This window comes from Sciurus vulgaris, assembly GCF_902686455.1.
Source record: "Sciurus vulgaris genome assembly, chromosome: 2".
Lineage (NCBI taxonomy): Eukaryota > Metazoa > Chordata > Mammalia > Rodentia > Sciuridae > Sciurus > Sciurus vulgaris.
Window position 1 is genome coordinate 193,372,840 of NC_136462.1, and position 9,220 is coordinate 193,382,059.

Here is a 9,220-nt window from a genome sequence, read left to right on the forward strand (position 1 = left end):
AAAAGAAAGCCGCAAACAAAAAGCGCTCCTTCCGCCTCGGACACGTTCCTGTCTAGCCGGATCCGCACAACGTCCTTACCAGCTCTGCATCAACGTGGAAAGTGAAGCTGCGCGAGACCAGGCGATTTAGCTAAACTCAGCTGTTAAGTGGCCGAGTCAGAATTTGAACGCAGGCCAGGAGGTCTTGCTTCCAGGGTTGTTGCTCCCTGGCCAGAGGAGGCCTGGGACCTTTAAGGTGGCAACGAAAGCCTTTGCTCATCCATCCACTCGTGCATTCATTCCTTCACTCACCAGTCTACTCGTGCATTCATGTATTTGTTAAGCATCAGCTGTGTACCAGGCACTGTGCTAGGTGGACGCACATCCCTAAAGAATCAAGTCCCTGCTTTTCGCGGTTAGATCCTAGTCGGAGACAAAGCGCAAGTCAACAAATAAGGACAGTATAACTATGACTGGATAGAGAACAGACCAGTAAAGGGGCAGCAGGGAAGAGTCAGGAAGAGCCTCCTAAGGTGGTCACGTTTCAACAGAGACCCGATTGATGCAAAGGACATGTACAGACGCCTTGGAGACATATATATTTGCAAACATATTAAATTCAACTAGCAACTCCTTTATGAAGCTTTATACGGCTGTGAAGGCCAAGGCTGAGAACTATGAAGGACCCAGTTCAAGGTCATACTGCTAACCCCAGCAGAGGAAGGACCAGCACTCAGAACAGAGGGACAGGAAGCCCAAGGCCCTCACCCAGAACATTCCACTCCGCGCCTTTCCTGGACAGCAGTTCTTGGCAAACATCTCTCCACTCCATCCCCGGTTCCACGGAGGGGCAGGGCCGCTATCCCCTGGATGGCCTCAGCAGCCAGTCTACTCAAAACGCCCTTCCATTAAGGCCTTCAGGGGGCTCCCCGTTCCCCCTGGACAAGGACCATGGAGTTATCACCCAGAGAGGACACATGTTAGACTGAAGGGGCCTCTTAACATTCTCTCCAGGGCAAGTGGAAACGGGGTCTCTCCTGGTTGGGAGCACTGAAAATATTTGTCCTGAACTTTGGGTCATTGTAAAAGGTCGGTAGCAAGTAGAAGCACTTGGGCTGCCCTACCTGCAAGGATGTACCTATAACTGGACTAGGGTGGGGCAGTGACCTATCTAGGGCACAGAATTTAAGGAGGCTTCCACTCATGTCCTGACTGCCCTTGTAAGGCTGCGTGGGGCCCGGCTTGCTTCCCCCTGGCCTGGGCACTGCACAACTGTCCAGTACAGTGGCCCTTCTCGGGAAGCACAACCTTTTCAGGGCCCTTTCTTCTCGGGGCTTTACCTACATCCCTAGATCTAGGATCACCTCTTCCTCGGTTTCTCCAAACAGGTCAACTTCAGCTATAATTGGCTCTCAAAATGCCAGGCGTTCCTCCTTTTACAGCCACACGCAACGCAACTTGACATTATTTTATGTAGCACATGATACCAATTTGACTTGGGAAGCACAGAAAATGCTGTGGATTTTGGGTCATTGTACAGTATCAGTAGCAAGCGTAAACACTGGGCTCCTGAGGTGGACTCGTGTCTGACGTGAAGTTTTCCAGGTTCAAGTCTTTCTTCCCACTCACCACATGACTCCAGGCACCAGCTTCCCTTTCTGAAAGGGGCAGGTTAGTATCGACCCAGAGGTTTGCTATCGAGATGAAATACTTCGATAAAACTCCTTGGCACAGGGGGGGGAAGAAGGGATGCCAGAAAAATTGACATTTACCAAGCCATTTTATCCTGCTTCTCTCTCTCACAACTGGAAGCAGCCACTCCTGGGAATAGCCCCATTTTAAAGATGAAAAAAAAAAAACCAACACAGACTCAGAGCCCTTAGGTGGAGGAGTGAGGATTAACACACAAGTCTCTTATCCACGACGCTCAGAAAACGTTCGCATAGATTTTCTAGTTCTTGTGGGAGTTTCTTGCAAGCAAGATGGAATATAACGTGAACTCCTGTGCAGAATGCTTCGTAAGAGGAAAAGGTTAAGCGGAAGGCCCGGGGCATGCTGGTAATTGTAGTCCGGTGGTCGCGGTGCCTGCTGGGAGTTGTAGTACTCCCGGAGCCCACGCGCCCTCAGGGAGGCTCCGCCCCCTTCCTGGACGTCACAGCCAATCCCGGACGCGGGATTCCTCCTGCGCTTGAGCTGATAAACTCGGCTGATGGCGATAAGAGAATCCTGTTTTATCGGATTGTTGTGAAGATTAAAATGGTTAACAGAACTAGAGAATTTAGAAGAAAGCTTGGCACTAAGTGCTATTTAAGTATTAGTTGCTATTATTATTTAATCCTCAGTGACCCTTGCAAACTAGCCCTGACCATCCCCGTTTGTGGTCGAGGAAACCGAGGCTCCGAGGAGTTAGATGACTTTTCCAGGGTCACACAGCGAGGAAGGAGTGAAATCAGTTTGGGATCCACTTCCTTTAACCCTAGCACCTGCCGGTTCCCCGTGGGGAGGGAAGTGGACTCTGGGCGGTTACAAGCAGACGTGTCACCAGGTGTGCCATTTCACCAAGGAGAGGTCCAGAAAAGAGAGGTGCCGGACCCTGGCGACTGCCGGCGTCGCCATGCGTGGGGGAGGGGTGTTGGAACCGGCTCCCTCCCCGGGAAAAGCTGAGGAAGGCGAGGTTTTTTTTTTTTTTTTTTTGGTGGGGGGAGCAGGGGGTGGTCTGTTCCCCTCCTTTCTACAATACGAGGTTGTGATGGTCGCAGCCATAACAGTCATTTGAGGCCAGGAGGCCATAAAACTGACACTCCAAACAAAGATCGCAGTGCAGAAAGATGGCAAGAGCCAGGTCCTGGGAGAGGTGGTTGAGCTGCTGAGGGAACCGGTCCTGCCTGCAGGCTCGGAAGGCCCGAGACCTTAAGTGCCCGAGGCTTAAGCGGCGCTCGGGTAGGTTTTTGGTAGCCAGAGCCAATAGCACACCTAATCAGCTCGGGGAGCTGCGCGGTGGTCCAGTTCATTCACTGAATAACTGCTGTAAGGAGGTGGCGAACCCCAGACGGGAATCTGGATGTGAAAGGCGTGGAGTAGGCTCAAGAAGCCTGTTCCCCTGGGGGTGTAGCTCAGCGCAGCCTGCCTGGGTTCCTGCCCCCCATCGCCCATTGTGAGTGATAAATAAAAGTGGAGCTCAAAAAGTATATTCAGAATGTAAAAATGTAAAAGCATATGATACCCACGAGCTTTATGCTTCCAATCTACAGTTAAGAACCCCCAACCCGGCCTTCATGCTATAGCTTTTCATACAAGCCACAGGAAGTCAAGCTGATGGACCGTTTACAGGCAAGGTCACAGACACCTAAGGCCGGGGGTAGAATCCCTGGGTAGGTGTCTGCGGTTAACAGGGGTGTGACATGTGCTAGTGGCATTGGTGACATATGTGGACTCCTACACCTGAGGTGTGTCTGAACACAGCCTTAAGACATTTTACTGAGTGATGTAGTTGCTAGATATTGAGTTAAAAAGGGGTGGGAGTGGGTGAGTAGGGGGTCACGGTGCATTTCACCCACTGTATTGGTGGACATCTGGATTGTTTCCTTTGGTTGGTGTGTGTGTCTCCCCCCCACAACCCTTCCTCTCCCTCTCCCCGCTTCCTCTGGTGCAGGGGTTGAACTCACGTGTTCTACCACTGAGCTACGCCCCCCCTCCCCAGCCTTTGGTTTCTATACAGTTTATTTCTGCAGTGTCTGATTATGTGATTAGATTACTTTTGTGGCCCTGGAAAAAGGGATGAAAACTAGGGGCTGCATGAGGGAACTTATCAAGTGCCCTTGAACTTCGTTAACACAAAGGAGCTGGGTATAACTAGATGGCAGAGCGCCTGCCTAGCATGCAGAGGCCCTGGGTCTCAACCGGCACTGCAAAGGAAAAAAGAAAGGATAAACAACACAAGAGAAAGATGAGGTCAGCAAATATTTATTGAGCATTTACTGTGTTCCTGGAACATAGTGGTTTTCATATAGTAATTTCTTTAATCTTCATGACTATCCTATGTGTACTTACCTTTATTCTCTCCATTTTACAGGTGACACAACTGAGACCCAGAAAGGTTAAGTGATTTGCCCATAGTCACAAGCTTGTAAGTGGCAGAACTGGGATCTGAACCCCCAAACTCTTAGCCATCACTACACTGTTTTCCAGGAAATTAGGGAGAGGAAAAGAACAGCGAAGGAATTGCAAATGCCTTTTAAATTCACAATAAGTCATCATTTTTCAACCGTTCTAAGATTCAAATTTTTACATTCAAACATATCTGAAATCAGGATGCATCTTAGGACCCAGACATCTTAGAGTCAATGAAATACAGTAAGAGAAATGTAAAGTAAACCCACCTATCAGATTGGCAAAGAGCTCAGCATGTGATAACAGGGAGCTGGCAAGGGTGTGGGCAAACCAGCCATCTCGGCAGCCACCAACTGAGTGTGAATGCGCACCGCCTCCCTGGAGCTTTAAAACGAACACCCTTGGACCCAGCAATTCACTTCCTAGGAGCTGACCCTTCAGATCCCATGACCCTTATGAGCAAAGATCTAGGTTCTCTATTGCAGGTAACAACAGCTTGTAAGACCTAAGGCTGAAAACAACCTCAACCTCCATGGGATGGTGGATTTAAAACACGAAGGTCTGTCTTGAAGGCAAAGTGCCACGTGGCTGTATAAAGGAGTGAGTCAGGCTGGGCGCGGGGGCGCCGTAGCCCCAGCGACTCGGGAGGCTGAGGCAGGAGGATTGCAAGTTGAGGCCAGCCTCAGCAACTTAGCAAGACCCTCTCTCTAAATAAAAAGTAGAAAGGGCAGGGGATGGGGGATGTGGCTCAGTGGCTAAATGCCCCGGGTGCAGTCCCTGGTACCAAAAGAAAAGAAAAAAAAAAAAAAAAAAAAAAAAAAAAGTTAGCTTTCTTTTTAACACTATCTCCAAACGAGTCAGGTGAAAAGGGGACGGGGGCACAGCCCTGCCTGCTGTCAGTGGGGAGACTGCCCTGTGTGCCTTGTGTGCCTGTGCGGGACTTGCAAGGGCCTCTCAAAACCATGGGCCTGCCGGGCCTGGGAGGGGAGCGAGGCTTGGGGAGCTCTGCCCCTCCCTGGATTGGGGCCTGCGCACCTGGCAGAGGCCGGCCTCACGGCTCCGCAGGCAGCAGACCTCTGGTGAAGTCATTTACCCCTGTGGCTGCAGCACGAAGGAGCCAGGGACAATGGTAAGTGAGAGGGCACCGCCGCGTGCCAGCTAAGTGCTGCCATGGCCCCTGGCATTTGAATTTCCTGTGCTGAATTATTCTTCCCGCCACCAGTTTAAAAAGAGGGCTTGTGGGTGTGGCAAAACAGGCGGGCCGGGTTTGGGCCTCTGTGGCCAGATGGCCCCGCTGTAGCCCGGTTTGTGTTCACATTCTTGTGTGTGTGTGTGCACGTGTGTGGGGGTGTACTGGGATTTAACACGGGGGCGCGCTACCACTGAGCTACACCCCCAGCCCTTTAAAAATGTTTTAAATTTTTGAGACAGGGTTTCAGTTGCTGAGGTTAAATTGCTGAGGCTGTGAGTCTCCTGCTTCGGCCTCCCGGGTGACAGGATTACAGGTGCCACTGTGCCTCGATGACCCGTTTTTTGTTTTTTGAAAAATTCAGTATGTTTTTAGAACCCAGAGACACTCCACCACTGGACTGCATCTCCAGTCCTTTTATTTTTAACTCGAGCTACAGTCTTGCTAAGTTGCCCGGGGCCACCCTGGAGCTTGCCAGCCTCCTGCCTCAGCCTCCGGCCTCGCTGGGATCACAGGTGTGCGCCCCTCGCCCAGCTCACACCTTTGATATTAGGCGGGCATTACCTGCTACAAGACCATGTTTAAAAGGGTAGCTGGAGCATTTGGGGTTCACCCAACGAGGGTGGGTTAAGTTGGGGGCAGGCACCCTGAGGTGTGTGCCTGCCCCCCTCTGAGGAGAAGCCAGCGCAGACGGGTGCTTGGGAGCCCAGGTTTGCCGCGGATGTCACCTTCCCTGCTCCACCACCAGGTAGCAGCACGTGCTCACCCAAAGCTGGACCATCCGGCGCAGGTTGGGCAGCTCTGGGCAGCAGGTGGCCCTGACCACCTGTTTTGCTTGGCCGGCCTTTGTTTGTTTTTTGAACTCTGATGCTGAACCACTGAGCCACATCCCCAGCCCGTTTTATGTTTTATTTTGAGACAGGGTCTCACTAAGTTGCTGACGCTGGCCTTGCACTTGTGATCCTCCTGCCTCAGCCTCCCGAGTTGCTGAGAGTACAGGTGAGCTCCGGCCAGCATTACGGGTTTTTTTTTTTTTTTGTTGTTGTTGTTTGTTTGTTTTTTTAATTAAAAATCTTTATTTTTACAGACTGCATTTTGATTCATTGTACACAAATGGGGCACAACTTTCATTTCTATGGTTGTGCATGATGCAGATTCACAGCATTCATGTAACCATACATAGATACAGGGTGACACTGTCTGTCTCATTCTACTGTTTTTCCATCCCCGCTCTCCTCCCACCCCATTTTCCTCTACACCATCCAAAGTTCCTTCATTCTTCTCTCCCCCCTCCCCCATTGTATATCGTCATCCACTTATCAGAGAAAACAATTGGCCTTTTGGGGCTTGGCCTATTTCACTTAGCATGATATTTTCCAACTTCATCCACTTATCAGCAAATGCCATAATTTTATTCTTCTTAATGGCTGAATAATATTCCACTGTGTATATATACCGCAGTTTCTTTATCCATTCATCAATCCAAAGGCATCTAGGTTGGTTCCACAATCTAGCTATTGTGAATTGAGCTGCTGTGAACATTGATGTGGCTGTGTTACTGATTTTAAGTCCTTTGGGTATAAACCGAGAAGTGGGATTGCTGGGTCAAATGGTGGGTCCATTCCAAGCTTTCTGAGGAATCTCCACACTGCTTTCCAGAGTGGCTGCACCAATTTGCAACTCCACCAGCAATGTATGAGTGTACCTTTTTACCCATATCTCTGCCAACACTTATTATTGCTTGTGTTCTTGATATTAGCCATTCTAATTGGAGTTAGATGAAATCTTAGGGTGGTTTTAATTTGCATTTCTCTAATTACTAAGGATGATGAGCACTTTTTCATATATTTGTTGACCATGTGTACATCTTCTTCTGTGAAATGTCTGCCCATTTCCTTAGCCCATTTATTGATTGGGTTCTTTGTATTTTGGGTGTAGTTTTTAAAGTTCTTTATAAACTTTGGAGATGAGCGCTGTCTGAAGTGTGTGTGGAAAAGATTTTCTCCCACTCTGTAGGCTCTCTCTTCACATTATCGATTGTTTCCTGTGCTGAGAAAAAACCTTCTAGTTTGAACCCATCCCATTAATGGATTCTTGCTCTTATTTCTTGTGCTCTGGGGTCTTGTTAAGGATGTCTGGTCCTGAGCCACCGTGCTAGAGATCCGGGCCTCCTTGTTCTTCCGTGTGGTGCAGGGTGAGCCCACCTTCGAAAGATCTGGATTTCTGTGCGTGGCAGCTGCGGTTTCCAGGTCATCCCAGCCCCCAGCGTGGCTGCCATCCCTCGCGGGGCTGCTGTTTTCCCAGAGCATCTGCACTGGCCTTCCCACTAGGGAAGCAAAGGCTTTGGGGGTGGGCACAAGCTAAGTCGGGGTTCTGCCACCTAGCAGCTGTGACCTTGAGCATGATACGTGACCTCCAGGCCTCAGTGTCCCTATCTGCAAATGGTGCTCAGAGTAATTGCGGGACTGCCAAGCGCTCTGCCATCTGGCAGGTGCCAGGTGTTTAGGTGTGGGGTGGCATTTCCTGTCTGGCACAGACACACGTTTGCCAGCCTGATCTCCTCTGTGGCCCGACACTCTGACCGGAAGCAGAGCTTGGCTTCCTCTGGTTTGAAAAGCAAGTTTCTAGCCCTCGGGATTCAGGCGACAGGGTGAGTTTGAGGCCTGGCTCGACCGTTTTTGGTTGCGAGACCTCGTGCTGGCCACTGGACCTCTCTGGTCTCGTTTATTTTGCTAGCCCCAGGGCAACTGCCGCAGGTTGGCAGGGTCTGGGAACAGGAGAGCAGCCCCGTCTGTCCCTCTGAGCCTGGCTCCCTGCCCCATCCATCTTAGACTCTACCTCCCGCCCTCTGATCCCACCTGCAGCTGCCGGGGACCAGTTCACTCTTGGCCAGTCACTTACCTGTGCCCCCCTTTTAGGCCAAGGCGATTGGTCAGGGGTAGGCACATGACCAACCCAAGCCAACGGCGTCTGCCCTGGGCCTCACCACAGCCACTGGGAAGGAGGCTCCTGAGACGGACAGCTGTCACTGCCAAGTCTCACCTCAGGGGAAAGGGCCGAGGCAGAGACCAAGTTCTGTCGAGTCCTGAGTCCCGGGTTCTGCCAAACCGTACGACAGGGCCACCCCATGGACTTGGCAGTTCATCAGCTGATACGACTACTCGAGCTGTACATTTGTTTAGTTTTCTTTCGGGGTGGTGGTACTGGGGACTGAACCCAGGGACATCTTATCACCAAGCGCCACCCCAGCCCCTTTTCTTTCTTATTTTGAGAAGGGTCTTGCTAAGTTGCCCAGGCTGGTCTTGAACTTGTGATGTTCCTGCTTCAACCTCCAGAGTAGCTGGGATTACGGGCAACCGTCACATGCACAGCTGTGCTTTAGTTTTCTGTCACTTAGGAGATGTCAAATGCTAACGTCCCTTCCATTATTGGTCCCCCTGACACAGGCATAAAAGTCTAGTGGTGATCAAACTTCAAGGACAACCAAGGCTTGGGTCACTTTTTTTTGGTTGCGATTGAACCCAGGGTGCTTGATCACTGAGCCTCATCCCCAGCCCTGCTTCTTATTGTTTAGACTCGGTCTCACTGAGTTGCTGAGTGCCTTGCTGCTGTTGCTGAGGCTGGCTTTGGCCTCGCCATCCTCCTGCCTCAGCCTCCTGGGCCAGCACATTTGTGTGCCATGTGTGATTGCTTCTTACCGTTTCCTTGTCCCCACAGGCCCTCTCTCCTGGCTCGCTGCAGGAATGAGTCCAGCCTAGATTTCCTTGTTTGGCTTCTGCAGTGCTGGGGAGGGAATAAGGCCTCACACCCAGGCAAGCACCTCGCCACTGGCTCCACCCATCCCAGGCTGGACTCTGTAGTCTGCAGAACTTTAGTGTCCACTACTGAATCCCAGTGTCTGGCACATATGTTGCCTCAATGTCACTTGTTCAAAATATGAAC